Raw genomic sequence first — 14618 nt, forward strand, 5'->3', positions numbered from 1 at the left:
TATCGCCTTTGCCTTCCACAAGCACGGGTCCCACAACATTACCCGTGCCCTCCCCAGTGCACTTACTGGGAAGGACCGCCTAACCACAAACACATGGACAGGTGAATTTGGCCAGGGACGGTATGGAGCCAGTCCACAACTTTTTTTGCCAAGAGTTGTATTTAGCTCAGTGAAAGGACTGGCATAGAGGGAAACCGTATCTACCGTGCGTGTCATTTTTCCCAGGAAGCTGCTTGTACTTGAAATGTGGCCTGAACATTACTGCTGGTACTTTTCTGTGGGAATTTGCTTGCCTCCTACCAGCCTGGAATATTTCCAGCAAACTATGGTATGACGCCATGGTATTAGCACTACCCCCAGTACCAGTAGCGAAGCCATCCCCAATTTCCCCTCTCAGGAATTTTATTTGGTAGACTGAGTGGCTGCCCAAATACATTTTCTCACAAAGGAGCTGAAGATAGAGTGGCAGTAGGTGCAAGTTTCTCCAGCCTGTTGGATATTAGAAGGTGAATGGCAGCACATTGGATCAGTGGTTAGCACTGAAGCCTTGTAGCACTGGGATCCTGGGCTCAAATCCCAGCAAGGACAACATCTGCAAGGACTTTGTATGTTCTCCCCGTGTTTGCGGGTTTTTCCTCCTCAGTAAAAAAGCAGCCATAGAGTGTCCGGGAACCTTCCCACACACTTTTCTTAGCCAGGACTGAATCTCGGCAGGGTTGGATGGTCCCACCAGAGAATCTTCTGGTGTGCCTTAGCTTCTACCTCAGGAGAGTTCATGATAGCACTAACTTTTGCAGCTGCTATGGGGCTCTTGAGCCCTGAGAAAGGTGAGCCCTCAGAATCAAATCCTCTGGTGGGCACGATGTTTTTCAATATGGAACAGCTTCACAGTGGGAGTTGTTTTTCACCACAGCCTTATTCTTTAGCTGGGTGAAAGGACTGGCATAGAGGGAAACCGTATCTACCCCGGCAGTCATTTCTCTGTCACCAGGTTCAGCCCATTGTCACACACGACCATGCCTGGCTGTATGTTCAGTGGTGAGAGCCACAGATCAGGCTGCTGTGTTACAGCTTTCAACAACTCTGCAGCGCTGGGCGGTTTGTCAATTAAGCATTAAGCATGTTATCTTCAGCACAGCCTGTTGCCGCTTGGCAAAGGCAATGCTGCAGTGCTGTCAGCTTGTGACTAATGTGATCATTTCGGAGATGGAGGAGGAGGTGCATGAGCTGAACAATGTGATTACATTGAGGTTAAATTGGTGACGCTGTTTTTTATACTAAAGAAAGATCCTATTGTTTTGTTTTTTTTACGTTATTTTTTAAGACAAATGCATTCACCGGGAAATGTCATTTTAACATTTTACAACCTTATCTGGCAATGTCGTGTGTGACACATCATCAGACACATCCTTTTTTATTTATGATGGAGGGACTCTGAAAGTCATAAATCCTATTTTTACAGGGACATCAGACGGCCCTTACTATTGTTAAAAGGCCAGCAGTCGGCCCTAACTATTGTTAGAGAGCCATCAGCCGGCTATGCTTTGTTGTTCCCATTATTAACAAGTGGGTCCACTATACTGTTATTGCGTATTCAGTGACTGCAAGGGCTGCCAAAAATTTGGACGCAACCCAATACCCCTTTGAAGAGACATAGAGGAGGGTCTCTCTAAAAAAAATGTTCCCATTGTAAAGGAGCGGGTCTCCTATAGTGGTAATGCCCATGCTGTGATTGCAAGGGCTTCCAAAATTTGGGAAAAACCCCACTAAGAATTTAAAGACACATAGAGCAGGGCCACAGTAACAAAGTACGACATGTTCCCATTAGAAAGGAGAGCGTCTGCTATACAGTTATAAGGTATGCAGTGAGTCCAACGGCTGACCAATTTTAGGGAAAAACCCCCAAAAAAATTTAAAGACACACAGAGCAGGACCACAGTAATAACAAATTCCCATTAGAAAGGTGAGAGTTTCCCATAGTGTTGGCCTATGCAGTGAATGCAAGGATGCCAAAAATTTGGAAGCACTTCAATGACCCTTGGAAGAGACGTGGAGGAGGGCATCATAAAAAATGTTCCCATGAGAAAGGAGAGGTCCTTCTATACTTGTAATGACTGTCACCCAAACTTTTGAGAACGCGAGGGTCATTGGAAAGGCAGTGTAACAAACTCAGCCATGCGTGCCAGACTACTAACAGGCAAGACTTCCGTGTCCTCACCAAGAGGATGACTGACCATGCTCTCCTCCTCCTCCTCCTCTCTGTCCTCTGTGTTAGAACCTTGCTCTTCGGTTTTTTCCTTTGCTGGTCACATGACCTTGTTGGCCTATTTAATCCTGCTCCGCCCTTCTGGCTTTGCTGGACTTCATTGTATAACTACTCTCTAGCTAGCCTGTGCTCTGTATCTAACTCTGTTAGTTTGCTTGGTCTACGGACCTCTATGTTCTATATATTTTGTTTGTTTGTCTGTCTGCTACTAATTCTGTTAGGAGGTGTCCCATTTTCCTCCCAGTCCTTAGTACTTGTAGGGATTCCTTCCCCACATCTATAGGTCTCCGTACAGACTAGCTTAGGACTTTAGCAGGTCTGATCGCAGGATCAGGTCCCCTGTTACATCGTAGGGATAAAGCTGAGTTCTATCGTAGGGACAGATCTCCTCTCTTTCCTTAGCTCTGGTAGCAGAACATAACAGTAAGTCCAGCCTGCAAATTCTCTAAGGAAAGATTTTTCTGTTCCATCATGGTGTCGGTTCTGGATTTGGCTAAACGCCTGCAGGGACTCTCTCTGGAGGTGGCCGAGCTCCGTCAGCACGTGAGTAACTGTCCTGGAGCACATTTCTTGGAGCCTAAGGTATGTTTGCCGGATTTATTTTTTGGTGAACACCGAGAATTTTTTTCATTTAAAAATGCTTGCTTATTGTATTTTCGTTTGAGACCCAAGTCCTCTGGGGATGAATCCCAGCGCATAGGGTTCATAATGTCACTTTTGCGCAAAGAGCCTCAGGAGTGGGCCTTTTCTTTGCAACCTAGTGATACATGCTTCAGATCAGTGGATAGTTTTTTTTCTGCTTTGGGGCTATTATATGATGATCCTGACCGTGTCTCATCAGCTGAGACTGAGTTGAGACGTTTGAGACAGGGATCAGGTAATGTGGAAAAATATTGTACTCATTTCCGTCGTTGGTCTACTCAAACAGGGTGGAACGATTCTGCTCTGAAAAGTCTATTTCTTGCTGGGCTCAATGAAAGGGTTAAAGACCTGCTAATTGCTTATCCTACACCTGAAGATTTGCAACAGGCTATGCAATTAGCTATACGGGTGGATAGGAGACTGCGTGCAAGGGTTAATGAGAGCAAATCCTCTGCTATGTCAGTTTCTGGTTATGAGAATGTGTGTACTAACAGTGGTGAACCGATGGAGATTGGATCGGTGGCACCTCGCTCTCAAGAAAAAGATCGCAGATTTTCTGAAGGCTTGTGTTTCTATTGCGGAAAATCTGGTCATTTGATTAAAGGCTGTGAGCTTCGTATGAAGAAAGAAAAAAAAATGGTCAGTCATGCCCGTATTGCCTGTTTAAATTCCAAGGGTGTATTTTTAGCTGCTTCCACGATTGCTCAGGAAATATTAATGGAATTTCGGGTGTTTGTTGATTGTGGGTCTACTCTGAATGTTATTGATGGGGGATTCTTGGAAAGACTCAATTTAAAACCCGAACCTTTATCATCCCCCATTGCTGTGGTTTCTGTGGATGGTTCCCCTTTGAATCATAGAATCATAGAATCATAGAATGGTAGAGTTGGAAGGGACCTCCTGGGTCATCTGGTCCAACCCCCTGCTCAAAGCAGGATTCACTAGATCATCTCAGACAGATGTCTGTCCAGCCTCTGTTTGAAGACGTCCATTGAAGGGGAACTCACCACCTCTCGTGGCAGCCTGTTCCACTCATTAATCACCCTGTCAAAAAGTTTTTTCTAATATCTAATCTGTGTCTCCTCCCATTTAGTTTCATCCCATTGCTTCTAGTCTTTCCTTGTGCAAATGAGAATAAAGATGATCCTTCTACAATGTGACAGCCCTTGACATATTTGTAGACAGCTATTAAGTCTCCTCTCAGTCTTCTTTTTTGCAAGCTAAACATTCCCAAATCCTGCAACCGTTCCTCATAGGACATGGTTTGCAGACCAGTCACCATTCTGGTCGCTCTTCTCTGAACTTGCTCCAGTTTGTCTATGTCTTTTTTAAAATGTGGTGCCCAAAACTGTACACAGTATTCCAGATGAGGTCTGACCAAAGAGGAGTAAAGACCGATAATGACTTCACGTGATCTAGACTGTATGCTCCTGTTAATACATCCCAGAATTGTATTTGCCTTTTTTGCTGCTGCATCACACTGTTGACTCATGTTCAGTCTATGATCTATTAGTATACCTAAGTCTTTTTCACATGTACTGTTGCTTAGCTCTATTCCTCCCATTCTGTATATGCTTTTTTCATTTTTATTGCCCAGATGTAGTACTTTGCATTTTTCCCTGTTAAAAACCATTCTGTTGGTTGCTGCCCATTGCTCCAGTTTATTTAGGTCTTTTTGAATCCTCTCTCTCTCTTCTCTAGTATTAGCTATCCCTCCTAGCTTTGTGTCATCAGCAAATTTAATCAGTTTACCCTCAATTCCTTCATCTAAATCATTGATAAAGATGTTGAACAATACAGGTCCCAGGACGGAGCCCTGTGGTACCCCACTTGAGACATTCATCCAGCTGGATGTGAAGCCATTTACAACCACCCTTTGAGTCCGATCACTAAGCCAGTTATGAATCCACCTAACAGTTGCCTGGTCCATTGCATACTTGGTCATTTTTTCAATAAGGATGGTGTGAGATACTTTGTCAAATGCTTTGCTGAAGTCAAGATATACTATATCTACAGCATTTCCCTGATCCACCCAGTCAGTGATTCTGTCATAGAAGGAAATTAAGTTAGTCTGACATGACTTGTTAGTTACAAACCCATGCTGACTCTGGTTAATCACTTCATTCTTATCCATGTACTTACATACATGTTGTTTAATAATTTGTTCAAAGATCTTTCCTGGTATAGAAGTCAGACTCACCGGCCTATAGTTCCCTGGGTCCACCTTCTTCCCCTTTTTGAAGATAGGAACAACATTTGCTCTTCTCCAGTCTTCTGGGACTTCTCCTGTTCTCCAAGAATTTTCAAAGATTATGGAGAGTGGTTCTAAAATTTCTTCTACGATCTCCTTCAGTACTCTGGGGTGTAATTCATCTGGACCTGGAGACTTGAACTCATTTATGTTAGCTAAATATTCCCTCACAATCTTTCTGTTTACAGATAACATTGATTCCTCTATTCCTTTAAAAGGACAGTGAAGATCAGTTGATGTTACATTTTCTTTCTGAGAGAAAACAGATGCAAAATAGGAATTAAAAAGTTCGGCCTTCTCAACATCCTCTCTTACCATTTCTCCATTTTCATCCTGTAAAAATCCTATAGCATCTTTGACTTTTCTTTTACTTTTGACATACCCCCAAAATCCTTTTTTATTGCTTTTGACATCTCTTGCAAGCCTTAATTCATTGTCAGCTTTAGCTAACCTGATACGTGCCCTACAGGATCTGCAGACTGCATTATAATCTTCTTTAGATATGCCTCCCTCTTTCCATTTAATAAACATTTCTTTCTTTCTTTTTAGCATGTGTTTAAGTTCTGTGTTCATCCATCCTGGTTTCCTTAAATGCTTCCCATTCTTCCTACTTTTCGGGATTATTAACGATTGTGCTTTGAGAATCTCATTTTTAAAAATTTCCCATCCTTCCTGGACATTTTTGTCCTTAAGGACATCCAGCCATTGGATCCCTCCTATTCTCTTTCTGAGTCTCTTAAAATCTGCCTTTCTAAAATCTAACCTTGAAGTTTGAGTCTTCGCATGTCTTCCTCCTCTAGTTATCCAAAATTCTATAACAGCATGATCGCTGCCTCCTAGGGTCCCAGCCACCTTTACCTCCTCAACCATTTCCTCCCTGTTTATAAGGATTAGATCCAAAGTAGCAGATCCCCTTGTTTTCTCCCCTACCTTTTGGAAGATAAAGTTGTCAGCAAGAGAGGATAAGAATTTGCTTGACCTGTTAGTTTTACTTGAGAGAGATTCCCAACAAATGTCTGGATAGTTGAAATCTCCCATGACCACTACGTCATATTTTTTGGAGAACTTGGTCATTTGATACATAAAGAGTTCATCCATATCTTCAGCTTGCCCAGGTGGCCTGTAGTAAATGCCTACAATGGTGTCCTTTCCATTGTTCTCTCCTTGTATTCTTACCCAAACAGTTTCCACAGAACTCCCAGTCTCTGAAGCTTCAATCTCTGTGCAGATATACGCTTTTCTAACATACAATGCAACACCTCCTCCTCGTTTATCAAGTCTGTTTCTTGCAAATAAGTTGTATCCTTTTAACCTTTTATTCCAATCATGTGTATCGTCCCACCAAGTTTCAGTGATTCCAATGACATCATATTTCTTTTCCTGCGTTAGTAGTTCCAATTCTCCTTGTTTGTTGCCCATACTTTGTGCATTTGTATAAAAACATTTTAGTTTGTGATTGGTTTCTCTTCCTCCCATATTTTTATTATTTAAATTGTTTTGTCTTTGTTCTTCCTTTCCACTTCCAGTAGCAGAGATCTCAATAGTATTTGTCATCTGTATGGCTTTTTCTGGCCTTTTGCTTTCCTTCCCACATTGTTCTAGTTTAAAGCTCTTCTGATGAGTGTAGCAAGGCGACTTCCAAATACATGTTTTCCAGTCTTCGTAAGGTGCACCCCATCTCTAGCAAGTAGTCCATCGTATAGGTAATTCATTCCGTGATCCAGAAATCCAAATCCTTGTTGACGGCACCATCGACGTAGCCAGTTGTTCACCTGTAGAATCTTATTCCACCTCATTGTTCCATGGCCATCCACTGGGAGGATGGATGAGAAGACCACCTGCGCTCCCAATTCTTTCACTTTCTTGCCTAAGTCTTCAAAGTCACTGCAGATGGTTTCCAGGTCCTTTCTTGCGGTGTCATTTGTCCCCACATGTATTAGCAGGAATGGGTAGTGATCTGTAGGTCTGAAGAGTCTTGATATCCTGTCAGACACATCTTTAATTTTTGCTCCTGGAAGACAGCACATTTCTCTTGTGCTTATGTCTGGTCTGCAGATAGCGGCCTCTGTTCCTCTTAACAGGGAATCCCCCATGACCACCACTCTCCGTTTTTTCTTCACAACATTCTTCTTTCTCCATCCAGGAGGATTCTGAGGGCTTACAAGGTTATTCATTGCTGGCAAAGTCTTATTTTGCTGTATTTCTTCATGGTTCTCCTGCGTGAGAGCCTGGTACTGGTTCCTGAGCAGTATGGGTGCTGACTGCCTCTCGATCCTCCTGCTTCTGTGGGTCACATGCTTCCATTCCTCTGTTTCGTCAGGTGCAGTTCGAATTTCTTCTCTTTCTGAATCACGAAGAGATAATTCTGCTCTGTCTAAGAACTCTTCACCTTCCTTAATGATTTTCAAGGTAGTTAACCTCTCTTCTAGATTTCGCAACTTTTCCTCCAACAGGGACACAAGCTTGCATTTCTGGCATGTGAAGTTTGGCTTTTCCACTGGCAAGTCTGTGAACATGTAGCAGGATATGCAGCTCACCAAATGGCTCCTGGACTCTTCCATGTTCTTATTGTTAATGTTCTGAAAACAGTGAAAAAAACTTTAAAAAAAAGCTTCAAAATGCGCGCGCCGGTAGGCGCGCGGTTTACCGATGTCCTCTTTTCAGCTCCAACAGCCAAAATCCAGTGTTCTTTGAGCTCGCGGAGACTCTTCACTTACCCCAAAATGCAGTGGGAATATGCAAATTATCTCCTCAGGACTCCTCCCCTGGTTTTTGAAGAATATTACTCTCAAGGTCTGTGAATTTCCTCTCACTATTAATGGTGTTCACCATGAGAAATTGGATTTGGTAGTGTTGAATAACTTGCCTTCTCCAGTAATATTGGGATTGCCCTGGTTAAAATTTCACAATCCTGTACTGGATTGGTCTACCAGTGAAATTAAATCCTGGAGCCATAAATGTTATGACAAGTGTTGTAACGGGCGTATTGCAGCTTTGGATAGGGGAGAATTGCCTGTTCCTATTCAGGATTTTTGGAGAGTTTTTTCTGAGAAGGAATCGCAGGTTTTGCCTCCCCATAGAGTCTATGATTGTTCTATTGAATTTGTCCCTGGAGCGACTCTTCCTAAAAGTCGTTTATTTAACCTTACTATTCCTGAGAGGAAGGCTTTGGAGGAATACATACAGACAAGTTTGGCCGCCGGTCACATTAGGCCCTCTAAGTCTCCTGTGGCGGTTGGATTTTTTTTTGTAAAAAAAAAGGACGGCGGTTTACGTCCTTGTCTGGATTTTCGTGAGATTAACAAAATTACTGTACGCAATCCTTACCCACTGCCATTGATTCCTGATCTGTTTAACCAGTTAATGGGGGCCAAGTGGTTCTCTAAAATTGACCTTAAGGGGGCATACAATCTGTTGCGCATGAAGGAGGGTGATGAATGGAAGACTGCTTTTAACACTCCTGTGGGTCATTTTGAGAATCTGGTTATGCCTTTTGGTCTTACTAATGCTCCTGCATTTTTTCAGAATCTTATTAATGACATCCTTAGACCTTTGATCGGCAAAAATGTGGTTGTGTATTTGGATGACATTTTGATTTATTCGCCGGATCTGGAGTCTCATTGGCGGAGCGTACGTGAGGTATTACAGTTGTTAATGGACAATTCGCTTTTTGCTAAGCTGGAGAAATGTGAGTTCGCTGTACAGAGAATTAGTTTTTTGGGTTACATTATCTCCAGCGAAGGTTTTGAGATGGACCCGGTTAAAGTTCAAGCTGTACAGGAATGGCCTAGGCCTATTGGTTTGAAATCGATACAGAGGTTTTTAGGTTTCGCCAATTATTACAGAAAATTCATAAAAAAATTTTCTAGTATTGTCAAACCTCTGACCGATCTCACCAGGAAAGGTGCTGATGCGGTTCAGTGGTCTTCTGAGGCCATTGAAGCTTTTGTGTATCTCAAGGAGAGGTTCACCTCTGCTCCCATCCTTATGCAGCCTGATGTGACTAAGCCGTTTTTGGTTGAGGTTGATGCTTCCTCTGTGGGGGTTGGCGCAGTATTGTCTCAGGATAACGGGGATGGATTACATCCCTGTGCCTTTTTTTCCAAAAAATTTTCGGAGACTGAACTGAATTACGATATTGGTAATCGGGAATTATTGGCTATTAAACTCGCATTTGAACACTGGCGCCACTTCTTGGAAGGTGCGGAATTTCCCGTTCAGGTTCTTACGGATCATAAAAATCTGATTTATCTTGATGCTGCCAAGCGCCTGAATGCCCGTCAGGCTAGGTGGGCACTGTTTTTCTCGCGGTTTAATTTCTCCGTTACTTACATCCCTGGTACTAAGAATGTTAAGGCGGATGCCTTGTCTCGCAGTTTTTCTCCCATAGTCGGTGCTGAGAAAGAGGAGAATATTTTACAAGAAGGTGTTTTGATAGCTGCTTTGGACTCCGTTTTGGAAGATGAGATTCTTAAAGCACAGGAGAATGCCCCATCTAACACTCCTCATGGGAGGTTGTTTGTGCCTGGGACCTTTAGGAGAGATTTGTTTGTTGAGTGTCACGAATCTCGGTTGGCAGGTCATCCCGGAATCTCTGAGACCAAGAGACTGGTGGGTCGCAGTTTTTGGTGGCCTGGATGGCAGAAGGAAGTCATTAAGTGGGTGCGTCAATGTACTATATGTGCTAGATCTAAGTCCTCACATACTCCTGCTGCGGGGTTGCTTTGTCCTTTGGAGGTTCCCAGTGCTCCTTGGACACATTTGGCTATGGACTTTATAACTGACCTTCCCCCCTCTAAGGGTTTTACTGTCATCTGGGTGGTCGTGGACCGTTTTAGCAAGATGTGTCACTTGGTTCCCTTCGTCAAACTGCCCTGCGCTAAAACTCTCGCTAAGGCCTTTGTCAAGGAAATTGTCAGACTTCATGGCGTTCCTACTGACATTGTTTCTGATAGGGGTCCTCAGTTCGTGGCTCGTTTTTGGCGTGCCTTTTGTGACAGGTTGGGAGTTCATTTGTCGTTCTCGTCCGGATATCATCCTGAATCTAATGGCCAGACAGAAAGGAAAAACCAGGATGTTGAGCAGTTCTTGCGTTGTTTTGTGGCAGACAATCAAGAGGGGTGGTCTGAGTTTCTGCCACTTGCTGAATTTGCTCTGAACAATCATACATCTTCTTCTGCTGGTTGTTCGCCTTTTTTTTGTTGTTCTGGGAGACATCCGTCGTTTGGGTCGTTCTCCAAGTTGGGATCTGCCGTGCCTGAGGAGGAGAATTTTTCCGGTGATTTGGAGAGAGTTTGGACGGATGTGCATGGTAATCTTCAGGAGGCCAACAGAAAATCTAAAGACTACTTTGATAGGAAACAACAGGAGGTTTTGTTCGCTGTTGGTGACATGGTTTGGTTGTCCTCTAGGAATCTGCGGTTGAGGATTCCTTCTAAGAAATTGGGTCCCAAGTTTGTAGGGCCCTTTAAGGTGCTTCAGGTTGTCAACCAATCTGCTGTTAGGTTGGAGGTTCCTACCTCCTGGAGAATTAATCCGGTATTTCATGTCTCTCTGTTAAAAAAAGCTGTTGTGTCGGATGGTGACGCCTCTGCCTCTGTTCCTCCGGTGGTGGAGGACGGGGAATATGAAATTTCTCGCATCCTTAACTCTAGACGGTATAGAGGTAGTTTGCAGTATCTTGTGGCCTGGAAAGGTTTCGGACCCGAGGATAACTCTTGGGTGAGGTCAGATGATGTTTCCGCGTCCAGACTTATCAGAGCGTTTCACAGGAGATTTCCTGATAAGCCTGGTCCTAGGGGATCCGGAGGATCCTCTTAGAAGGGGGGGTACTGTTAGAACCTTGCTCTTAGGTTTTTTCCTTTGCTGGTCACATGACCTTGTTGGCCTATTTAATCCTGCCCCGCCCTTCTGGCTTTGCTGGACTTCATTGTATAACTACTCTCTAGCTAGCCTGTGCTCTGTATCTAACTCTGTTAGTTTGCTTGGTCTACGGACCTCTATGTTCTATATATTTTGTTTGTTTGTCTGTCTGCTACTATTTCTGTTAGGAGGTGTCCCATTTTCCTCCCAGTCCTTGGTACTTGTAGGGATTCCTTCCCCACATCTATAGGTCTCCGTACAGACTAGCTTAGGACTTTAGCAGGTCTGATCGCAGGATCAGGTCCCCTGTTACATCGTAGGGATAAAGCTGAGTTCTATCATAGGGACAGATCTCCTCTCTTTCCTTAGCTCTGGTAGCAGAACATAACACTCTGACCATCCACGCTGAACAGACGGTTTGACAGCTGTGCAGGTAGTACTGTCTATAGTGCATGAAACTAGCTCCTGTCCTTCCTCGTCCTCCTCCTCTTCCTCATTGTCACTTAATCCACGTTGGGATGAGATGAGGCTTGGCTGTGTGTAATCACCCTGTATGGTTCTTTGATCCATCTCATCGTGCAATGCATCCTCTTTGATTGTGAGCAGAGAGCGCTTCAGAAGACAGAGAAGCGGGATGGTGACGCTAATTATGGCGTCATCGCCGCTCACCATCTTGGTGGAGTCCTCGAAGTTTTGGAAGATGGTACATATGTCTTACATCCATGTCCACTCCTGAGGTCTTATGTGTGGAGTCTGAACTGAATACCGACGGCCTTGTTGATCCTTGTACTCAACAATTGCCCTCTTCTGCTCACAAATCCTTCCCAATATCTGCAGTGTAGAGTTCCAACACATGGGGACATCACACACCAGTCTGTGAGCCGGAAGCTGCAAACGCTGCTGAAACGCTGCAAGGGTTGCAGAAGCTGTAGCTGACTTTCTAAAATGGGAACACAGGCGGCGTACTTTAACAAGCAGATCCAGCAGCTCCAGGTAGGATTTGAGAAACCACTGAACCACGAGGTTAAGCACATGGGCCAGGCATGGTACGTGTGTGAGCTCGCCTCACCTCAGAGCTGCCACCAGGTTCCGGCCATTGTCACAGACGACCATGCCTGGCTGTAGGTTCAGCGGTGTGAGCCACAGATCTGCCTGCTGTTTCAGATCTGTCCACAACTCTTCAGCATTGTGCGGTTTTTCACCTAAGCATAATAGCTTCAGCACAGCCTGTTGCCGCTTGGCTGAGGCAGTGCTGCAGTGCTTCCAGCTTGTGACTGATGTGGTCATTTCGGAGATGGAGGCTGAAGAGGAGGAGGAGGCTGAGGAGGATGAGGTGCAGGAGCTGTAGACCGTGGGGGCAACCCCGATTGACCTCGGGCCCACAATCCTTGGCGTTGGGAGGACGTTTTCCGTCCCAAGGTCTGACTGGGTCCCGGCTTCCACTATGCTAACCCAGTGTGCCGTCAGCGAGATGTACCGTCCCTGCCCACAAGCACTTGTCCACGTGTCCATGGTTAGGTGGACTTTACCGGTAACTGCATTGTTGAGAGCACAGCTAATGTTTTGTGACATGTGCTTGTGTAATGCGGGGAGAAATAGTGGGGCTGGGGACCGAGTACCGAGGGACGGCCGCCGCCATCAGGCTGCGGAATGCTTCCGTCTCCACGAGCCTAAAGGCAACATTTCGAGCGCAAGCAGTCGTGAAATGTGAGAATTTAGTAGCGTGGCCTGTGGGGCGTTGGCTGCATATTTGCGCTTTCGTTCCAAGGACTGAGGTATGGAGAACTGAATGCTGTGCTGGGACACGGACATGGACGTGCTTCCTGATGCTGCTACTTGAGAGTGTGCAGTGACAGGTGCAGGGCAGGAGGTGTCTTTGCATGCACCATGGACAGTTGATTGGCTTGCATGTACAACAGCGGAAGAAGCAATGGTGCCACCCGCAGACACTGTTCCTGGGGTTCGGCCCACAAAGTCGGGTGCTTTGCTGCCATGTGCTTGATCATGCTGGTGGTGGTCAGGCTGGTCGTTTTGCCACCCCTGCTGATGCTGGCCTGGCAGGTGGTGCAAATGGCCTTTTTAGGGTTATCGGCAGAGTCTTTAAAAAACAACCAGACTCGGGAAGACCTAACCGTTGTACTGGCAACTTCCTTCGAGTTGGTGTTACGGGGAACGGTTGCCTGCCTTCTGTATGCGGCCACCACGCTGCTTCTTCCTGTCTGTTGGGGTGCTCTGCCTCCCTCCCCCTGTGTGCTGCTGTCCTCGCTCTGCATATCTTTCTGCCGGGTTGGGTCAGTTACTATATCATCCACCACCTCGTCTTCCACTTCTGCACACTGGTCCTCCTCCTGACTTTTTGACAATTGTGTCTCATCATCGTCCACCTCTTGTGACACTTTCCCACCGTCGCCTTCGTGTGACTGTGGCTGCTCAAATATTTGGGCATCGCTACACGCGATTTCCTCTTGCTCCGCTTCAAGTGGACCGGGTGAGAGGCCCGAATCTATAAATGGAAAAGTGAACAGCTCTTCAGAGTGTCCAAGTGTGGGATCAGTTGTCTCTGGGTACTCGGCATGGTGGGAGGAAGGAGGATCAGGGTGAGGAATATGCGGTCCAGACTCACGGCTACTGAGACTTGACCGTGTGGAAGACAGTTGGTGGTGGTGGTGGCTAAGTGACTGGAAGCATTATGCACTATCCAACCAACAACCTTTTGACACTGCTCTGGGTTCAATAGTGGTGTGCTGCAGTCACCTAGTAATTGGGACAGGAAGGTCAGGCAAGAAGATGTGGGTGTTTGTTGTGGCACAATTTCGGCTTGCCCTCGGCCTCTGCATGCACCATTACCATCACGTCCAGTTCCCTGTCCCTTGCCACGTGCCTTGCCCATGTAACGGGTCTGGGAGGCGGAACCTCTGAGCTACTATACAAGGGGGCGGTCCTTGTAAGGGAGCGGGTGGCAATCAGGGATGACGGGCAGGCAGTCACAGCAGGTGACCGGGACAGTCTCTGAGTGGACGGGCTGGAGGTCACGGCAAGTGACCGGGGCAGTCTCTGGAAGAACGGGCAGGAGGTCACGGCAAGTGACCGGGGCAGTCTCTGGAAGAACGGGCAGGGAGTTACGGCAAGTGACCGGGGCAGTCTCTGGATGAACGGGCAGGGAGTTACTGCAAGTGACCGGGGCAGTCTCTGGGTAAAGGGTAGGTACGACCTGTGATGGCAGAGCCTCCGGGTAGGCTAGCAGGCAGATGGTAGATGTGTGCTCCCAGGTGAGCAAGCGAGAGTCTCTGGAATGGTAGGTGGTCACAGCACGTGACGGCGAAGCCTCCAGGTAGGCTAGCAGGCAGGTAACAGGTGGGCGCTCCCAGGTGAGCGGGCAGGAGTCTCTGGAAAGGCAGATGGTCACAGCACGTGACGGCGGAGCCTCCAGGTAGGCTAGCAGGCAGGTAACAGGTGTGCGCTCCCAGGTGAGCGGGCAGGAGTCTCTGAAAAGGCAGATGGTCACAGCACGTGACGGCGGAGCCTCCAGGTAGGCTAGCAGGCAGGTAACAGGTGTGCGCTCCCAGGTGAGCGGGCAAGCTGGTCCATAGACAGACT

This window comes from Phyllobates terribilis, unplaced genomic scaffold, assembly GCF_046119375.1.
Source record: "Phyllobates terribilis strain yellow unplaced genomic scaffold, ASM4611937v1 Scaffold_6__1_contigs__length_29720123, whole genome shotgun sequence".
Taxonomy (NCBI): Eukaryota; Metazoa; Chordata; class Amphibia; order Anura; family Dendrobatidae; genus Phyllobates; species Phyllobates terribilis.